Here is a 19,525-nt window from a genome sequence, read left to right on the forward strand (position 1 = left end):
TCGAAGGAGAGCGGGGTCGCTGAGGAGTGTTGCGCAAGCCCAGGGTTTGTCTCTGAGGCTTGACAGTGGCCTCCCAGCTCTGTACTGGACCGAGACTGCAGAGGGTGTGGAGCCTCCGAACCCAGGTCAAAGCCAAACACACTGAGGGAGTGCTGTCCTGTCAGAGTGTCAGTGCTGAGGTAGTGCTGCCCTGTCGGAGGGTCAATACTGAGCGAGTGCTGCACTGTCAGAGGGTCAGTACTGAGGGAGTGCTGCACTGTCAGAGGGTCAGTGCTGAGGGAGTGCTGCACTGTCGGAGGGTCAATACTGAGGGAGTGCTGCACTGTCGGAGGGTCAGTGCTGAGGGAGTGCTGCACTGTCGGAGGGCCAGTACTGAGGGAGTGCTGCACTGTTGGAGGGCCAGTACTAAGGGAGTGCTGCACTGTCAGGGGGTCAGTACTGAGGGAGTGCTGTCCTGTCAGAGGGTCAGTGCTGAGGTAGTGCTGCCCTTTCAGAGGGTCAGTGCTGAGGGAGTGCTGCACTGTCGGAGGGTCAATACTGAGGGAGTGCTGCACTGTCGGAGGGTCAGTGCTGAGGGAGTGCTGCACTGTCGGAGGGCCAGTACTGAGGGAGTGCTGCACTGTTGGAGGGCCAGTACTAAGGGAGTGCTGCACTGTCAGGGGGTCAGTACTGAGGGAGTGCTGCACTGTCAGGGGGTAAGTACTGAGGGAGTGCTGCACTGTCAGAGGGTCAGTACTAAGGGAGTGCTGCACTGTTGGAGGGTCAGTACTGAGGGAATGCTGCACTGTCGGAGGGTCAGTACTGAGGGAGTGCTGTACTGTCGGAGGGTCAGTACTGAGGGAGTGCTGCACTGTCGGAGGGTCAGTACTGAGGGAGTGCTGCACTGTCAGAGGGTCAGTACTAAGGGAGTGCTGCACTGTTGGAGGGTCAGTACTGAGGGAGTGCTGCACTGTTGGAGGGTCAGTACTGAGGGAGCGCTGCACTGTCAGGGGGTCAGTACTGAGGGAGTGCTGCACTACCGGAGGGTCAGTACTGAGGGAGTGCTGCACTGTTGGAGGGTCAGTACTGAGGGAGTGCTGCACTGTCAGGGGGTCAGTACTGAGGGAGTGCTGCACTGTCAGAGGGTCTGTGCTGAGGGAGTGCTGCACTGTCAGAGGGTCAGTACTGAGGGAGTGCTGCACTGTCAGAGGGTCAGTACTGAGGGAGTGCTGCACTGTCAGAGGGTCAGTACTGAGGGAGTGCTGCACTGTCAGAGGGTCAGTACTGAGGGAGTGCTGCACTGTCAGAGGGTTAGTACTGAGGGAGTGCTGCACCGTCAGAGGGTCAGTACTGAGGGAGTGCTGCACTGTCGGAGGGTCAGTACTGAGGGAGTGCCGCACTGTCGGAGGGTCAGTACTGAGGGAGTGCTGCACTGTCAGAGGGGCAGTGCTGAGGGAGTGCTGCCCTGTTGGCGGTGCTGTCTTTCGGATGAGATGTTAAACCGAGGCCTCGTCTGCCCTCTCAAGTGGATGTAAAAAAGTCCCACGCCCACCGTCTGAAGGAGAGCACTGGGGCGGGGTTGGGGATTGGGTGGCGGTGGGGGGGGCGGGGAACGGTGCATGGTATTTCCCCCTGGTGCCCTCAAGACAGATGATGCGGGCCACTGGCGCGTTGATGTTGATGGGATCTTGCTGTGTGCCGGTTGGCTGCTGCGGTTCCTACATTGCAACAGCGGCCTCGCGCGGCAGGAGAACTCCACTGGCGGTGAAAGGCGCTATACAAACGCACGTCTTCCTCTCCCGTTGCCAGGTAAGTGCGGGTGGCCTGGTAAGGACAGCGGGCCCTGGGTTCCCGGTCAGACAGGGTGGCAGGGTAACAGGAACTGCCTGAAAGAAGCAGCGCTTCGTCTGCTCACGTCCAGCACAGGCTCCCCGTCGGGAAACACTTGGAAAGGCCATGTTCATGATCGTCACGAGAAATAATAATAGTCCATTAACTTGCTCAGCAGACAGTGTTATCGTCCTGTATGCAGAACTCACACCCACACGCTACACAGCTGTACCAGTGATGTCACCCACTCACCCCGCTCCACAGCCACCAACAAACATCTGTCCTCAAGGAGGTCAAACTTCAAACAGGGTCTCCTTCGCATTCCAGGCTCTAACTATCTCCATCACGTTCTGACTGCCTTCTACTCTCTACAGGTCCCAGTGTGGAGGGAGATTTACTCTGTATCTAACCCCGTGCTGTCCCTGTCCTGGGAGTGTTTGATGGGGACAGTGTAGAGGGAGATTTACTCTGTATCTAACCCCGTGCTGTACCTGTCCTGGGAGTGTTTGATGGGGACAGTGTAGAGGGAGATTTACTCTGTATCTAAGCCCGTGCTGTACCTGTCCTGGGAGTGTTTGATGGGGACAGTGTAGAGGGAGATTTACTCTGTATCTAACCCCGTGCTGTACCTGTCCTGGAGTGTTTGATGGGGACAGTGTAGAGGGAGATTTACTCGGTAAAAATGGATGACTGCCGGCTGATTGTCTACTGGTCTTTGTGGGAGATTGCTGTGCGCAAACCGACTGTCACGCTCCTGCTTTACAGCAGCGACTACACTTCAGATCGTACCTCGTTGGCTGCAAAGCTCTTTGAGCTATCCGGTGGGCGTGACAGGCGCTACCAAACGCAAACCTCTCTCTCCCCCTTCTTAAATAAGAGCCGGTGAACTCCGTAGCCGGGCCCCAAGTTTCCCAGACGGCTGTTGAGGTGGCCAGACGGGTGCCTTCGTGAATGGGAGGGTTCCTACAATGGCCTCTTCAGGGGTGAACGCTGAGCCAGCCACACACACACACACACACACACACACACACACACACACACGATCCACCCAGGCTTCAGCTAAGAGAGGGAGGCGACGAGAGAGCAGTGGCAGAGCTGTTTCCTGTACCGTTGACTGCTATCAGTGGCAGCTGCTGGTATGGGCGCCTTGCGGAAGAAAGTCTCTGCTCACTTCCTGCGCAGCCGGGCACCCTGTCACTCAATCCAACAGCAACAGCGATAAGATTGCTTGCCTCTGCCCCCGGGCGCTGTCAAGCGTGCGGAGCTCCGCTGGGCCGCAAAAGCCTGCCGCCGACGCTAGGCCTAACGCTTCGTCTCCTCCCTACCTACTCCACCCCGCACCCCCCCCCCCACACCCCAACCCCCACCCACCCCAGCGACGCAAGGGCCCGCTTGCCCTTTCCCCGGGCGCTCACACCCACACCAGCCGCCTGCCACTGGCACCCCCACGGTGGGGGGGCACGGCCTGCGCTCGCCTTGCCCTCTCGTACCCTCTTGGCGTGCACCCGCTCCCGGCTCCATCACCCAAGTGACCCCACCCCCCCCCCCCGCCGCCCCCAGCGCCCGAACGACTTTACGGATCGTAGGTAAATTGACGTACGAGCCAGGAGCAGGAGTGAGGCCATTCGGCCCCTCCAGCCTGCTACGCCATTCAGTACGATCGTGGCTGAACCGGTTGTGGGCCTCAACCCCACATTCCTGCCAACCCCCCACCCCCCCACCACCACCACCACCCCCCCACCCAATAACCTTTCACCCCCCCCACGTCAGTCAAGAACCTCTCCACCTCCGCCTTAAAAACATTCAATGACCCAGCCTCCACCGATCCCCGGAGAAGAGAGCCCCACAGACTCACCCCCTCCGAGGGAAAAAAATATCTCCTCAACCTCCATCTTAAGCGGGTGACCCCTCATTTTTAAACCGTGCCCCCCTCGCTCTAGTCTCTCCGAAGTCCTCCCAGCATCCGCCCCGTCGAGTCCCCTCCGGATCTTTTCTGTTTCGATGAGATCGCCTCTCGTTCTTCCAAACTCCAACGGAGATGGGCCCAGTCTGTCCAACCTTTCCTCATAAGATAAACCGAACCCCCCCCACCCCCCAAACCCCCTTCACCACCCCCCCCCCCCCCCACCCCCCACCCAACCTCCTCATCCCAGGAATCAGTCAAGCGAACCTTCCCTGAACTGTTCCAAACGCTCCGGTATCCTTTCTTAAATAAGGAGACCAAAACTGTGCACCGAACTCCAGATGTGGTCTCACCAACGTCCCTGTACAGCTGAAGTAAAGCATCCCGACTTGCGGATCCCATTCCATCTGCCTTCCTAACCACTTGCGGCGTCTGGGCGCTAACTCGCCTGTGATCCACGTACCAGGACACCCAGATCCCTCTGCACCTCAGGGTTCTGCAACCTGACAGCGCAGGGGGGGTGGGGGGGCGCCATTCAGCCCATGGCATTGGTGCCAGCCGGAAAGAGCTAACCCGGTTCCCCGCTTGTGGCTCGCAAGTGTTACCAGCTCTTATTTCTAAAGAAGGAAAATATTTAGGCGCCCTGACACGATGACCCTTTCAGGCTGTCAGTTCCAGGCTAGCAACCGATTTGCGAGAAATAAAATTATCCTCAACTCACTTCTGGGGCTTCCAGGACAGGAGAGTGTTTAGGCCAAGCGAGGCCTGCGGCCTCCCTCCTTGCCCCTCCCTGTGCCCGGGGCTCTTTGATCGTTCAGTTTCCGGGCCCAGGTTTTATTCCCCAGCTTTCAGGTAGCAGGAGCGTGTGGTGCCGAGATCCTATCTGCAGGCGACAGGCCGAAGCGAACAACAGGTTGACAAGAATTAAAGGGTGTGGGAGGAAGGAGAGCAGGATGTGCTAGGCCGAGGAAGTCGTTTCCTTAGCAACGGCAGCCTTGCCTGAGCTGCGACCCAAAGCCCCATCTTGTTTTGAAAGGTTATTCGGAGCAGAATGTACAAGGGTGGGGACTCGGGGGCAGGAAACCAGCGGAGCTGCGGCTGTCACCCAACAGTTGCGGCCTGGCGGTTTGGGTTGACGCCCAGTCAGTCACCTGGGCAATGTAGGGAGCGCTAAGATTGTTGTCGGGACAGCGGTGAGGGAGTGCTGCACTGTCAGAGGGTTGGGACTGAGGGAGAGCTGCACTGTCAGGGGGTCAGTACTGAGGGAATGCTGCACTGTCGGAGGGTCAGTACTGAGGGAGTGCTGCACTGTCAGAGGGTCAGTACTGAGGGAGTGCTGCACTGTCAGAGGGTCAGTACTGAGGGAGTGCTGCACTGTCGGAGGGTCAGTACTGAGGGAGTTCTGCACTGTCAGAGGGTCAGTACTGAGGGAGTGCTGCACTGTCAGAGGGTCAGTACTGAGGGAGTGCTGCACTGTCAGAGGGTCAGTACTGAGGGAGTGCTGCACTGTCGGAGGGGCAGTCCAGAGGGAGTGCTACCCTGTCAGAGGGCCAGTACTTAGGGAGTGCTGCACTGTCCGAGGGTCAGTCCAGAGGGAAGGCTTCATTGTTGGAGGTGCGTCTTTTGGATGAGATGTTGAAACGAGGCCCACCTTTCCTCTCAATTGGATTCTAAAGATACAATGACCACTATTAGAATTAGATTGGAGCAATTTTGGGGTTGATACAGGGCTATGGGGAGAGAGCGGGGCAGTGGGATTAGTTTGGGATTGATACAGGGCTGTGCGGAGAGAGGTGGGCAGTGGGATTAGTTTGGGATTGATACAGGGCTGTGGGGAGAGGGCGGGGGCAGTGGGATTAGTTTGGGATTGATACAGGGCTGTGGGGAGAGAGTGGGGCAGTGGGATTAGTTTGGGATTGATACAGGGCTATGGGGAGAGAGGTGGGCAGTGGGATTAGTTTGGGATTGATACAGGGCTGTGGAGAGAGAGTGGGGCAGTGGGATTAGTTTGGGATTGATACAGGGCTATGGGGAGAGAGGTGGGCAGTGGGATTAGTTTGGGATTGATACAGCGCTATGGGGAGAGAGTGGGGCAGTGGGATTAGTTTGGGATTGATACAGGGCTATGGGGAGAGAGTGGGGCAGTGGGATTAGTTTGGGATTGATACAGGGCTATGGGAGAGGGCGGGGGCAGTGGGATTAGTTTGGGATTGATACAGCGCTATGGGGAGAGAGTGGGGCAGTGGGATTAGTTTGGGATTGATACAGGGCTATGGGGAGAGAGTGGGGCAGTGGGATTAGTTTGGGATTGATACAGGGCTATGGGGAGAGGGCGGGGGCAGTGGGATTAGGTTGGGATTGATACAGGGCTGTGGAGAGAGAGCGGGGCAGTGGGATTAGTTTTATGGTTTTGGCATCATAGACAACGGGAGCCCCAATGTCTCATGTTCAGGGCTGTGCGCAGCTCAAAGCTGTTTCCTTGGCAATGGATAGCGCACTAGGAGAGTCAAAATGGGACGGTGTTTACGCTCATTCAAAATAATTGAAATAATGATGATTATCCAATAAATTCGACCTCTTGCGCTCTCTTCCTGCACTGGCCCCTTACTGAGTTGCCATGGTTACAGTGTACGTCCTTCTTCCTTCCTGCCTTCAAAATGGCGGCTGGCAGGGCTTCGAGATGGGCAATGAGGCCCAAGAAGTGAAGAACCTTCCGGCAAAGAAGACCCAGCAGACCGCAGGCGGCTAGCTCGGGGGTGTCGCCGAGCGCGCCCGTCCGGCCAGAGGTCAAAGGGTGGTAGCTGGGGACCTCTGACCTTTGGAGATTGGCCTAGCCTAATTGGCGCTTGACGCAATCCCTCGGTGGGCCTGCAGCCCTGGGGTTGGGGGGTGAGGGGGTGGGGGGAGGGTGGCTCATTGATCGCTACCCCCACGCCCCACCCCCCCACCTCGCCCGCTTGTCCTCTTTTCCCCTGTACCCCAGGGGGAGTCACCGACCCAGTCTCTCTCGTTATTTTGTGAAGCGAGTGACGGAAGGTCTGCTGCATTGCCTGCGGGCCCAGCTGCATCATGGGGCCTCTCACTATCACTTCCTCCTCAGTGTATTTATATACCTGGGATGCTTGCTTTGCTTGGTTAATGGTCGCTTGCAGGCGTAGGGGGGCGGTGGGAGCTAAACAGAGTGCAGAGCGAGATGAACAACAGCTCGATGTCAAAAGTAGCCCCAGCGCATGATATAATTTTAAACCACTCCTCTGTGGCATTGCTCAGTTAAGACCGAGCGTAACTTGAGGTGACTGGGGGGGTCGGGTGCTAGGAGGAGCGGGGTGGAGGTGGGGGTGGGGAGGTGGGGGGGTGGGTGGGGGGGTTGGGGTTGGGATTAATTAGACCAGAGCATGTTCATGGTCATCCAGCCTCCATTTTAAGTTTGCGCATCCGGTCCCTCCATTTCATGTTCCCGTTAAGCCATATCCACATTTAGGGCGGGAATACCCTGCACAAAGGCGTCCCGCTTAAAGTGCGCCCTCCTGCTGCATCGCCTCCAGTGGCGGGAGGCTGGAATGATATGTGTGACATGATTACATAGCATATTCCCTCGGGAATGCAGAGTTTTGATCTAATACTTAAGAGCTAGACGCACTGGTGCGTTTGTCCCTCGGGGGAGGTGGGTATGGTCACCGGACTGGTAACCCTGAAGATCCAGGGTAATGCTCTGGTGACCCAGGTTCAAATCCCACCACGGCAGAGAGTGAAATTTAAATTCAATAAAAATCTGGAATTCAAAGTCTAATGATGACCACGAATCCGATTGTTGTAAAAACCCCACCCGGTGCACCAATGTCCCCTTTAGGGAAGGAAATCTGCTGTCCTTACCCAGTCTGTCACTACACGTGACTCCACACTCCACAGCAAATGTGGCTGACTCCTAAAGGCCCCTCTGAAGTGGGGGGGTTGGGCAATAAATGCTGGCCTAGCCAGCGAGGCCCACATCCCCAGAAACATCAGAAATACTGGTGCCGGAGTGGGAATGCAATGCTCACGAGACACTGGGGTAAAAGCCTCTCCCTGGGATACAAAGTCCTGCGGTTACATGGGGAACGTGACCATGCTTATTCCTGAAAGTAAGTCCTTCCCTTTCTGCCTGCTGATACGGAGCCCTTGATAACTTTTTAGCTTTCTGCGCTATTCTGAGCGCAAGGTCTAACCACAGGGACAATCGAGCCGCACAGAGAGGCAAGACAGTAAAAAAAGAGGAAGGTTACACAGTGGAGGAGCGTGTACCATCACTTTGCAGCCCACGAAAGGAGGGGTTCCATGAAAAGCACGGCCAAAAGGGGAAGGGAAGAGCGAGACACGTGACCACGGACAGTGGGGACAGATTCAGATTGTTATCAGTCTCGTTCTGATTTGCGGTATAATGCGGCGGAACGTGTCAGCTTGTCCGCTTTGCCAGGGAGCAAAGGAAAGCGGCCCATCATTTAAATGAAGTAAGTGGTGAAACTCTGGTGTCCGGAGGGAATCTGGGGTGGTCCTGCGGCATGAATCAGCAAGAGTTGGTATCCAGCTGCAGCAAGTGATAACGGAGGCAAGTGGACTGTTGGGGTTTGTTGCAAGAGGAATGGAATATAAAAATAGGGATGTTTTGCTGCAGTTGTACAGGGCCTTGGTGAAATCACATCCGGAGCACTGTGAACAGTTTTGGTCTCCTTGTTTAAGTAAGGAGGTAAACAGCATCAGAAGCAGTTTAGACAATGTTCACTCGACTTGATTCCTGGCCTTGGTGGGTGGTTATCTTATGAAGAAAGGCTGGAGCTGTGTCCACTGGTGTTCAGAAGAGTGAGAGGTGATCTTATTCAAATATGTAAGATCCTGAGGGGGCTTTGACAGGGTGGATGCTGAGAAGAGGTTTCCCCTCGTGGGGGAGACCAGCACGAAAGGGGGGGTGGGGGGGGGGGCGCAGTTGAAAAATCAGGGGGTTCCCATTTAAGATGGAGCTGAGGAGAATTTCTTTTTTCTCTCCGAGGGTCGCTAGTCTGTGGAATGCTCTTCCCCGGGGACCAGTGGAGGCTGAGTCATTGAATATTTTTAAGGCTGAGTTAGACAGATTCTTGACTAACAACGGGGTCAAAGGTTATCGGGACCTTTGAGGCCACATTCAGGTCAGCCACGCTCTTATCGGATGGCGGAGCAGACTCGAGGGGCCGAATGGCCTCACTCCCGCTCCTCATTTTCAAAGCGGCTTCAGTGGAATGAGGCCTCATCCAAACCCACCTCCTCCCCCTCCCCCTCCCCCTCCCCCTCCCCTCCCCACCAACAACAACCTCGGAATTTATTTCTTGCCATCAGCTGCTCAACATCACCCCACCGCACCCTCCCAACCACTCCGGAGACAGGAAACCTTGAATCTCAAGCCCAATAAGCACATCGGGCATCGTGTGCTCATCCTAATCTCACCCCCTCTTCCCTCCCGCTACCTCCGCCTCGGCTAGGCCCTGCCTGTTGCCAGGATACAGTCGCCCGGGCGCCGGATGACCTCTGGTGGTAGGTCGCGCAGCAGGAACTAATCCGGTGGTGCCAACACAGCGGCTCCTTTGACCCGGAAGGGGTTGGGGAGGGCATATCAAAACTGGGAGGAGGGCCTTCTAAACCTGGCCCCGCCATTCCCTAAGATCGTGGTTGACCTTCAAGCTCGATTCCACTTTCTCACCCTAACCCCAATAGAGCCCCAGAGAAACCACTGAGCTTGCCTCGGACATACTCAACGATGGAGCATCCACAACCCCAAGGATTCACCAACCCTCGAATGAAGAAATTCCTCCTCATCTCAGTCCCAAAATGGCCGACCACTTATCCCGAGACTGTGGACCTGCCCCCCCGCCAAGCGTTCATGATGACCCGGCCAGCAGAAACAATCTCTCAGTGTCTCCTCTGTCAAGCCCCCTCAGAAACTACCACGTTTCAAAGGGAGCGCCTCACATTTTTCTAAACTCCAGAGTGCACAGGCCCATTTGTCTCAATCTCTCCTCATGGGACAATCTCTACTCTCATCGCACGATTCATCGCCAATCCCTTACTCTGCTCCAACATGGACGCTCTTAGGAGTACGAGGAGGGATTGGGATTGGGAATGGGAATAGCTGGCAGCTGCCCTGCCCCCCACCCCCCACTCCTAAACCAGGCCACTGTCCACCATCCCCGAGCCCCACTCCATACTCGCCCCTCCTCTCCCTCAGAGACCTGTCACCACGGCACCAACTGGGGATGAGATCAGTCAGCCCTCTCCTGGATTTCCCCTCTTAGCCCCATGCCAACCAGTGAATGTAGCCAGTGTGGCCACAAGGGGAAGACAGGTGAGGGAGCATGGAATCGATTTGTCACTGCGGGGCTTCACCCACTGAGACGCGGGTACCTTGGATGAGCAGCTGGTGGGCAATAAGTGCAGTGGGAACTCAGTACTTGGGTACACCCTGGCACACATAGACACAACCCCTGAAGTCCCAGCTTGGCTCACTCAGAGTCCTTCTCTCTCTGAATCTCTCTGTGTCTCCCTGTCTCTCTCTCTCTCTCTCCCTTTTTATGCACCGTCAGAGGGTCAGTACTGAGGGAGTGCTGCACTGTCGGAGGGTCAGTACTGAGGGAGTGCTGCACTGTCGGAGGGTCAGTACTGAGGGAGTGCTGCACTGTCAGAGGGTCAGTACTGAGGGAGTGCTGCACTGTCAGAGGGTCAGTACTGAGGGAGTGCTGCGCTGTCAGAGGGGCAGAACTGAGGGAGTGCTGCACTGTCAGAGGGTCAGTACTGAGGGAGTGCTGCACTGTCAGAGGATCAGTACTGAGGGAGTGCTGCACTGTCAGAGGGTCAGCACTGAGGGAGTGCTGCACTGTCGGAGGGTCAGTACTGAGGGAGCGCTGCACTGTCAGAGGGTCAGTACTGAGGGAGTGCTGCACTGTCGGAGGGTCAGTACTGAGGGAGTGCTGCGCTGTCGGAGGGTCAGTACTGAGGGAGTGCTGCACTGTCGGAGGGTCAGTACTGAGGGAGTGCCGCACTGTCAGAGGGTCAGTACTGAGGGAGTGCTGCACTGTCGGAGGGTCAGTACTGAGGGAGTGCCGCACTGTCGGAGGGTCAGTACTGAGGGAGTGCTGCACTGTCGGAGGGTCAGTACTGAGGGAGTGCTGCACTGTCGGAGGGTCAGTGCTGAGGGAGTGTTGCACTGTCGGTGGGTCAGTACTGAGGGAGTGCTGCACTGTCGGAGGGTCAGTACTGAGGGAGTGCTGCACTGTCGGAGGGTCAGTGCTGAGGGAGTGTTGCACTGTCGGTGGGTCAGTACTGAGGGAGTTCTGCACTGTCGGAGGGTCAGTACTGAGGGAGTGCTGCACTGTCGGAGGGTCAGTACTTAGGGAGTGCTGCACTGTCGGAGGGTCAGTACTGAGGGAGTGCTGCACTGTCGGAGGGTCAGTACTGAGGGAGTGCTGCACTGTCGGAGGGTCAGTACTGAGGGAGTGCTGCACTGTAGGAGGGTCAGTACTGACAGAGTGCTGCACTGTCGGAGGGTCAGTACTGAGGGAGTGCTGCACTGTCGGAGGGTCAGTACTGAGGGAGTGCTGCACTGTCGGAGGGTCAGTAATGAGGGAGTGCTGCACTGTCGGAGGGTCAGTACTGAGGGAGTGCTGCACTGTCGGAGGGTCAGTACTGAGGGAGTGCTGCACTGTCAGAGGGTCAGTACTGAGGGAGTGCTGCACTGTCGGATGGTCAGTGCTGAGGGAGTGTTGCACTGTCGGCGGGTCAGTACTGAGGGAGTGCTGCACTGTCGGAGGGTCAGTAATGAGGGAGTGCTGCACTGTCGGAGGGTCAGTACTGAGGGAGTGCTGCACTGTAGGAGGGTCAGTACTGACAGAGTGCTGCACTGTCGGAGGGTCAGTACTGAGGGAGCGCTGCACTGTCAGAGGGTCGGTACTGAGGGAGTGCTGCACTGTCAGAGGGTCTGTACTGAGGGAGTGCTGCACTGTTGGAGGGTCAGTACTGAGGGAGCGCCGCACTGTCAGAGGGTCAGTACTGAGGGAGTGCTGCATTGTCGGAGGGTCAGTACTGCGGGAGTGCTGCACTGTCGGAAGGTCAGTACTGAGGGAGTGCTGCACTGTCAGATGGTCAGTACTGAGGGAGTGCTGCACTGTCGGAGGGTCAGTACTGAGGGAGTGCTGCACTGTTGGAGGATCAGTACTGAGGGTGTGCTGCACTGTCAGAGGGTCAGTGCTGAGGGAGTGCTGCACTGTCAGAGGGTCAGTACTGAGGGAGTGCTGCACTGTCAGAGGGTCAGTACTGAAGGAGTGCTGCACTGTCAGAGGGTCAGTACTGAGGGAGTGCTGCACTGTCGGTGGGTCAGTACTGAGGGAGTGCTGCACTGTAAGAGGATCAATACTGAGGGAGTGCTGCACTGTTGGAGGGGCAGAACTGAGGGAGTGCTGCACTGTCGGAGGGTCAATACTGAGGGAGTGCTGCACTGTCGGAGGGTCAGTACTGAGGGAGTGCTGCACTGTCGGAGGGTCAGTACTGAGGGAGGGCTGCACTGTCGGAGGATCAGTACTGAGGGAGTGCTGCACTGTCGGAGGGTCAGTACTGAGGGAGTGCTGCACTGTCGGAGGGTCAGTACTGAGGGAGTGCTGCACTGTCGGAGGGTCAGTACTGAGGGAGTGCTGCACTGTCGGAGGGTCAGTACTGAGGGAGTGCTGCACTGTCGGAGGGTCAGTACTGAGGGAGTGCTGCACTGTAATCAATCCAAGACCTCGTCTGCATTCTCGGGTGGAATGTAAAAGATATGCACAGCCACTATTGGACGGAGAGCAGGTGGGCGATCTCCCCAGTGCCGTGGGGAATAATATTTATCCCTCAAGCAGCTTTGCTGGTGAAGCAGACCTGGGCATCGCCTTATCGCTCTCTGTGGGATCTTGCTGTGTGAAAAATGGCCGCCACTTGTCCTACGTTACAACAAGGGCTACACGTCAAAGAAAAAGGGCTGTGGAGCGCACTGGTGGAGGCTGGGGGGGGGGTGTCCCGAGGCAGGGAAGGGTGCTATTGAAATGCAAATTCCCTCTTTGGTGGCAGAGCAGTGGGATATGAACACTTACCGGAGGGAGAGGTGGAGGGAATCAGAGAGTCACCCACGTCAGCCAGCCTGTCTTCCGCCGGGTCTTGTTAAACTCCAGTCACCCACCCCCACTACCCCCGTCACCCCGATGAAGCCCATCTTTGCTGGCACGATGAGCCCTTGCTGCATTCTCTTCAGGAAACCCCAATCACCGGGCGCTTCAAAAGGCGATGACCCACGCAACCCCACCACCAACCCCACCCGCCCATCCCCCGCCCCTCCCCACAAACCTCTCCCTGCTACCTGGAGCCAATTTGCACGCAGCAAGCTCCTGTACACTCGCGACCTGGTAAAATGACCCCCAGATCGTTGGTTTTGTCCTGAAGAGTGGGTTGAGGGATAAACATTGTGAGAACTAACCCCACCCCCCACCACCCCACCCCCCCCCACCACCCCACCCCTTTTTGGTCCAGTAGTGGCTGTGGGATCTTTTACATCCACCACCAACCTGCCACCCACACCCCCACCGGAGGGCAGGTGGCCCCCTCCTCCCCCCTCCCTTCCCCTCCCCTCCCCAGAGAGCAGATGGTGGGGGGGGCGGTGGGGGTTCGGTTTGACGTCTCCCTCTGAAAGACGGCGCCTCCGGCAGTGCGGGGCTCCCTCGGCACCGGCGCCGGCAGAGTCAAAACCTGGGGATTGTGGGGCTTAGGTCCAGAGGGGAGGGGAGGGGGAGGCTATCGCTGAATGGCCAAGGAGGGGCAAAAAGCGGGGCAGAGAGGTGGGGGGGGGGCAAGGCCATTCAGCCCCTCTTAAAACCACCACCCCTCCCCCCCTCCAACTCTGAGACAGGCTGCCCCAGAGCACGAGCCACACTCAACGCCTGTGTGTCGATCTCTGACTCCCCTTGCTGCAGACTCCGGCTGTTTATTTTAAGCGTCTCCAAGCGGATTCACCTCCAATTTCTCTCCCCAGCCCAGAGATTAATAAGCTCAGTCTCCCAGAGGGAGTCAAGTCACGGAGGGCAAGACACCAGCACAATGATATGAGAGGCAAGAAGGTAACACTTACCACCCTCCCCAGAGTGGCCGCCGCTGCAGGATTAGGCTATAGCAAAAAAAGAGTTTCCAGAAAACAAGCTTCTCCCGAGCAGAAGTGGACGAGCTGTCAATATCACCCTCCTCACCAGGCTGTTTTGGGGGGTGGAGAGAGAGAGAGACAGTCCCCCCAATGTCACACTGTGCCCTTCTCTCCCTCCCTCTCTCTCTCTGCACTTTGGGGATGATCAGAGTTTTGTTGCAGTGTTTTCAAAAAAGGCTCTCTCGCTCTCTCTCTCTCTGTCTCTCTCTCTCTCTCTCACTCTGCAGAGCAGCCAAGCCTCCAGCTCAACATCTTAAAAGGGCAACACGTCCCTCCCACCGCCAGATCAAGTCACTGACATTGATTCCTTCCTTTTATTCACCAGCAGCGGGGTGAAGGTTCAAGCCCAGGCGTCAAAACCCCCAAACGCCCCCGCCTCGCCCCATTTTCTCAGCTGTCGGGAAGTGAGGGCAGAGGGAGTGCTGTACGGTCGGGGGGGGGGGGGGGGGGTGGTCAGTGCTGAGGGAGGGCTGCACTGTCGGAGGGTCAGTACTGAGGGAGTGCTGCACTGTTGGAGGGCCAGTACTGAGGGAGTGCTGCACTGTCAGAGGGTAGTATTATGGGAGTGCTGCACTGTAGGAGGGTCAGTACTGAGGGAGTGCTGCACTGTCGGAGGGTCAGTACTGAGGGAGAGCTGCACTGTCGGAGGGTCAGTACTGAGGGAGTGCTGCACTGTTGGAGGGCCACTACTGAGGGAGTGCTGCACTGTCAGAGGGTAGTATTATGGGAGTGCTGCACTGTAGGAGGGTCAGTACTGAGGGAGTGCTGCACTGTCAGAGGGTCAGTACTGAGGGAGTGCTGCACTGTCGGAGGGTCAGTACTGAGGGAGTGCTGCACTGTCGGAGGGTCAGAACTGAGGGAGTGCTGCACTGTCGGAGGGTCAGTACTGAGGGAACGCTGCACTGTCAGAGGGTCAGTACTGAGGGAGTGCTGCACTGTCGGAGGGTCAGTACTGAGGGAGTGCTGCACTGTCGGAGGGTCAGTACTGAGGGAGTGCTGCACTGTCGGGGGGTCAGTGCTGAGGGAGTGCTGCACTGTCAGAGAGTCAGTACTGAGGGAGTGCTGCACTGTCAGAGGGTCAGTACTGAGGGAGTGCTGCACTGTTGGAGGCGCTACCTGTCAGATGAGACATTATACTGAGGACCCTTCTCGGTTGGTTGTAAAAGATCCCACGGGCAGTATTTGAAGACGAGCGAAGTGGAGTCCTCCCCGCTGTGCTGGGGCCCACATTTACCCCCCTCAATATTGGATCGCTGTTCATGGGATCTTGCTGTGCGCCTAGTGTCTGACACGTTTCCTTCACTCCCACAGCGGCCACACTTCTTAAAGTGCTTCAGCGGGGCTGGGAAGCCTTCGGGATGTGCTGAGGTATTGGATGGGTGTGGAAACCCCAACTCTTTCCCTGCTCCTTTCCGATGTGCGGGGTGTTCAATCCACCCGAGACGACGTAGGGGGCCTCAGTTTAACTCCTCACCCACAGCGCCTCTGACACAGTGGCACTCTGCCGGTGCCAGCAGGTTGTAAGTTACAGAGCTTGCATCGGAGGAAGTGTATTGGTGGGTATTAAAAGATGCCTTTAACAAGCGCCTTTCACTTCCGAAAGCAAAGTTTCGGTCACATCGTGGGGCAGAGGAAAGAGTATCGATAGGCCAGGCAGGGTGGAAAGGGGCACAGGGAGTAACCGGGCAAAAGGCTGGCAAATTCCCTCCTCGACGGCACTGGACATACCAGAGTACAAAGAGGCACAGCCCATCAGGCAAATAGTTGAAACAATAGTTGAGGGTTGGGGGCAGGGTTGCTGGAGATCTATACACAGAATAACAGGCACCCAGGGAATCTAATTAGGGGTGTTCGGGTGGTTTAAATATGGAAGAATAGATCTCCAGAAGTGAGTTACAGACTGGAATCTAATCGTAGGGTTCAGGGTGGTTTATATATAGAATGACAGATACCCGGGAGTGAGTTACAGACTGGAATCTAATCAAGGGGTTTGGGTGGTTTATATATAGAATAACAGATACCCGGGAGTGAGTTACAGACTGGAATCTAATCGAGGAGTTCGGGGTGGTTTATATATAGAATAACAGATACCCGGGAGAGAGTTATTGACTGGAATCTAATCGCGGGGTTCGGGGTGGTTTATATATAGAATAACAGATACCCGGGAGTGAGTTACAGGCTGGAATCTAATTGAGGGGTTCAGGGTGGTTTATATATAGAATAACAGACACCAGGGTGTGAGTTACAGACTGGAATCTAATCGAGGGGTTCGGGTGGTTTATATATAGAATAACAGATACCCGGGAGTGAGTTACAGACAGGAATCTAATCGCGGGGTTCGGGGTGGTTTATATATAGAATAACAGATACCCGGGAGTGAGTTACAGACTGGAATCTAATCGCGGGGTTCAGGGTGGTTTATATATAGAATAACAGATACCTGGGAGTGAGTTACAGACTGGAATCTAATCGAGGGGTTCGGGAGGGGCGTTTATATATAGAACAATAGCTGACCTTCCCCAATAGGCACGGTGTCCTGTGCCACCATATGTTGTGTTGCTGATGGCAGAATTTTGCTCAGGACATTGATTAATTGAAAAACTGGTCTAGACCGTGACAGATGTCGCTCAACGTAGGGAGGTCTGTGGTGATCCACTCTGGACCGAAGAAATATAATCAGAGCGTTTTCCAAACATCGAGGAGCTATACTTTGGAGGAGCAGAAGGGATGAAGGGCTGCGCTTATAGTAATTCAAAATGTCTAAACGGAGATTGATAGAATTTAGCTTGGTTAAGGCCCCAATGGGTTACCGAACCGAAGTGGGTCAGCGGGACTGAGATGCCCATCAGGCAGCAAAAGAAAAGGCCAGTACGGGATCGGAGGGCTGAATGGCCTCCTCCTATTATAGTTCAAACAGGAGATGGGACTCTGTGAGGTTTGCCGATTGGTTTGCTTATTCAGATGGAAGAGGAGGCGACAGAAGGAAAAGCCTTTATCTGACACCAGAAGCACACTGTACAATGGAGGCAAGCAAGGAGGAAACAGGATATTGCTCCATCAGACTTACAGCTTCTGACTGTGGTTGGCCTTGGTGCTTCTAAAAACAATGTTTCATTGCGAGTTCTACTGCAGCCTTGACCTCAACCCCCATTTAAATCGTCAGCTCACAGCCCTTGCAGAAGCTGGTCAGACTCTTAGAGCTGACACATACATAACGTCTACTCTCAAGAACCCCACGTCCAGAGGCAAACACATGTTCCTCTCAAACACTCCCAGGGCAGGTACAGCACGGGGTTAGATACAGAGTAAATCTCCCTCTACACTGTCCCCATCAAACACTCCCAGGACAGGTACAGCACGGGGTTAGATAAAGAGTAAAGCTCCCTCTATACTGTCCCCATCAAACGCTCCCAGGACAGGTACAGCACGGGGTTAGATACAGAGTAAAGCTCCCTCTACACTGTCCCCATCAAACACTCCCAGGACAGGTACAGCACGGGGTTAGATACAGAGTAAAGCTCCCTCTACACCGTCCTCATCAAACACTCCCAGGACAGGTACAGAACGGGGTTAGATAAAGAGTAAAGCTCCCTCTATACTGTCCCCATCAAACACACCCAGGGCAGGTACAGCACGGGGTTAGATACAGAGTAAATCTCCCGCTACACTGTCCCCATCAAACACTCCCAGGACAGGTACAGCACGGGGTTAGATACAGAGTAAATCTCCCGCTACACTGTCCCCATCAAACACTCCCAGGACAGATACAGCACAGGGTTAGATACAGAGTAAAGCTGCCTCTACACTGTCCCCATCAACCACTCCCAGGACAGGTACTGCACGGTGTTAGATACAGAGTAAAGCTGCCTCTACACTGTCCCCATCAACCACTCCCAGGACAGGTACAGCACAGGGTTAGATACAGAGTAAATCTCCGTCTGCACTTTACCCATTAAACACTCCCAGGACAGGTACAGCGCGGGGTTAGATACAGAGTAAAGCTCCCTGTACACAGATGGAGCTTTCCTTCATGTCTAACCTTTGCTGTACGTGATCTCTGAATCCTCCTCGTGATTGTGGAGTGAGCTGTGGCTCTGCAGATGTGCATCAGCTGAGAATGAGACACACAATGGGCCATCTGGTAAGAGACATCATCGCCTTTCACCCACTGCCTCTTCTAACTGCCTCTCAGCTTATCATAGAGTTATGTCTTTGACAATAAATACCTTTTGCAGATTGAGAACAGATTCCGAGCTGTTATGTCTACTCATTAGGTAATGAACCTGAATTGAAAACTGAATAATCAGCTCAACTCGCTCCTTTCTGCACTCTCCTGACCTCCAGATGTGTCATATTCTCCGGACACTCTCTGGCACTAGGCCTACTATCGAGGTGGCTGTTGAGGAGTCACATCACTGGCCCAGTAATCCAGAGAGCCAGGCCGGCGCTCTTGGGGACACGAGTTCAAATCCCACCACAGCAGCTGGTGGAATTTAAATTCAGTTAATAAACCTGGAATTATAAAGCCAGTCTCAGTCGATTGTGACCATGGCAACCATCATCGATTGTCGTAAAACCCCCATCTGGTCCACTAATGTCCCCTTTAGGGAAGGAAATCTGCCCTCCTTACCCGGTCTGGGCCTACACGTGACTCCAGACCCCCACAGCGATGTGGTTGACTCTTAACTGCCCCCCTGAAATGGGCCGAGCGAGATGCTCAGTTCAAGGGGGCAATTAGGGATGGGCAACAAACGCTGGGCCCCGCCAGCGACTCCCACATCCCATGAAAGAAGAAGGAGCCATTCAACCAGGTGATGCATCAAGGTTAAGCTTCTCCTCACTGTCCTTTCACCTGTCCACTCCGAACTGGAAAGGAAGTCGCAAAGCGGGCTATTCAACCGTGGCCCTGACACAAGGCTCTCCAGCTAAATCGTTCCCCCCACTGTCAGCTTTAGCCTCCGAAACCAAACTCGCCCCAAACGCCTTTCGCCGATCTCCCCTGTACTCGCTGACCGGGTCGCAGCCCAGCAGCACCTCGATTTTAAAATTACTGTCCTTGTTTCCGACTCCCTCTGTGGCCTCAAACCCCCTCCCACACCCTCCTCCACTCCGATTCCAGCCTCTTGAGCAGCCCCTGATTTCAATCGCCCCACCACTGGTGGTCCTAAGCTCTGGAATTACCCCCCAAACCTCTCCGCCTCTCTCTCCCTCTCTTTCCCTCCTTAAAAGCGATCTCTTGGTCACCTGTCTGTTATCTCCGTGCTCGTGGCTCAGAGTGAAATTGTTTGATAAGTTTCCTGTGAAGCACCTTGGGATGTTTTATTGTGCCAAAGGCGCTATATAAATGCAAAGTTATTGTTGTCACAGGGGAGCTGTTCAGCCTGGTTCAGCCTTGGACCTGAGGACATCCTTATTTACCTCAATCTCTCTCCCACTCAATATCCTACACTCTGGGCCTTGAGATTTCAGTTTTCCCCGGCTCACTTTAACTCCTTTATCCAAGTCAGAGCCTCAGGGAGTCGGGGCCTATCCCGACAGGCCACGGGCGCTAGGGGAGGTACGCCCGGGGCAGTCTGTCAGTCCACCACAGGCGGCAC

General features: G+C 55.5%; 1 protein-coding gene across 3 annotated transcripts in view; it reads right to left on the minus strand.

The window, feature by feature from the left end:
• The window catches only part of LOC121274604 (RAS guanyl-releasing protein 2-like), a 78,469-nt gene extending 64,314 nt beyond the window's left edge, over nt 1-14,155 (minus strand). The window contains exon 1 of one of the 3 annotated variants that reach the window (XM_041181944.1): nt 13,860-14,155. The gene's annotated coding sequence lies outside the window, so the exon portion shown is untranslated. Of the gene's footprint in view, nt 1-2,598; nt 2,935-4,433; nt 4,726-13,859 lie in introns of those variants that run through there. The other 2 variants (XM_041181946.1, XM_041181947.1) reach the window with 2 other exon arrangements.
• Between the last annotated feature and the right edge of the window lie 5,370 nt (nt 14,156-19,525).

The sequence above is a fragment of the Carcharodon carcharias genome (genome assembly GCF_017639515.1).
Source record: "Carcharodon carcharias isolate sCarCar2 chromosome 37 unlocalized genomic scaffold, sCarCar2.pri SUPER_37_unloc_1, whole genome shotgun sequence".
NCBI lineage: Eukaryota > Metazoa > Chordata > Chondrichthyes > Lamniformes > Lamnidae > Carcharodon > Carcharodon carcharias.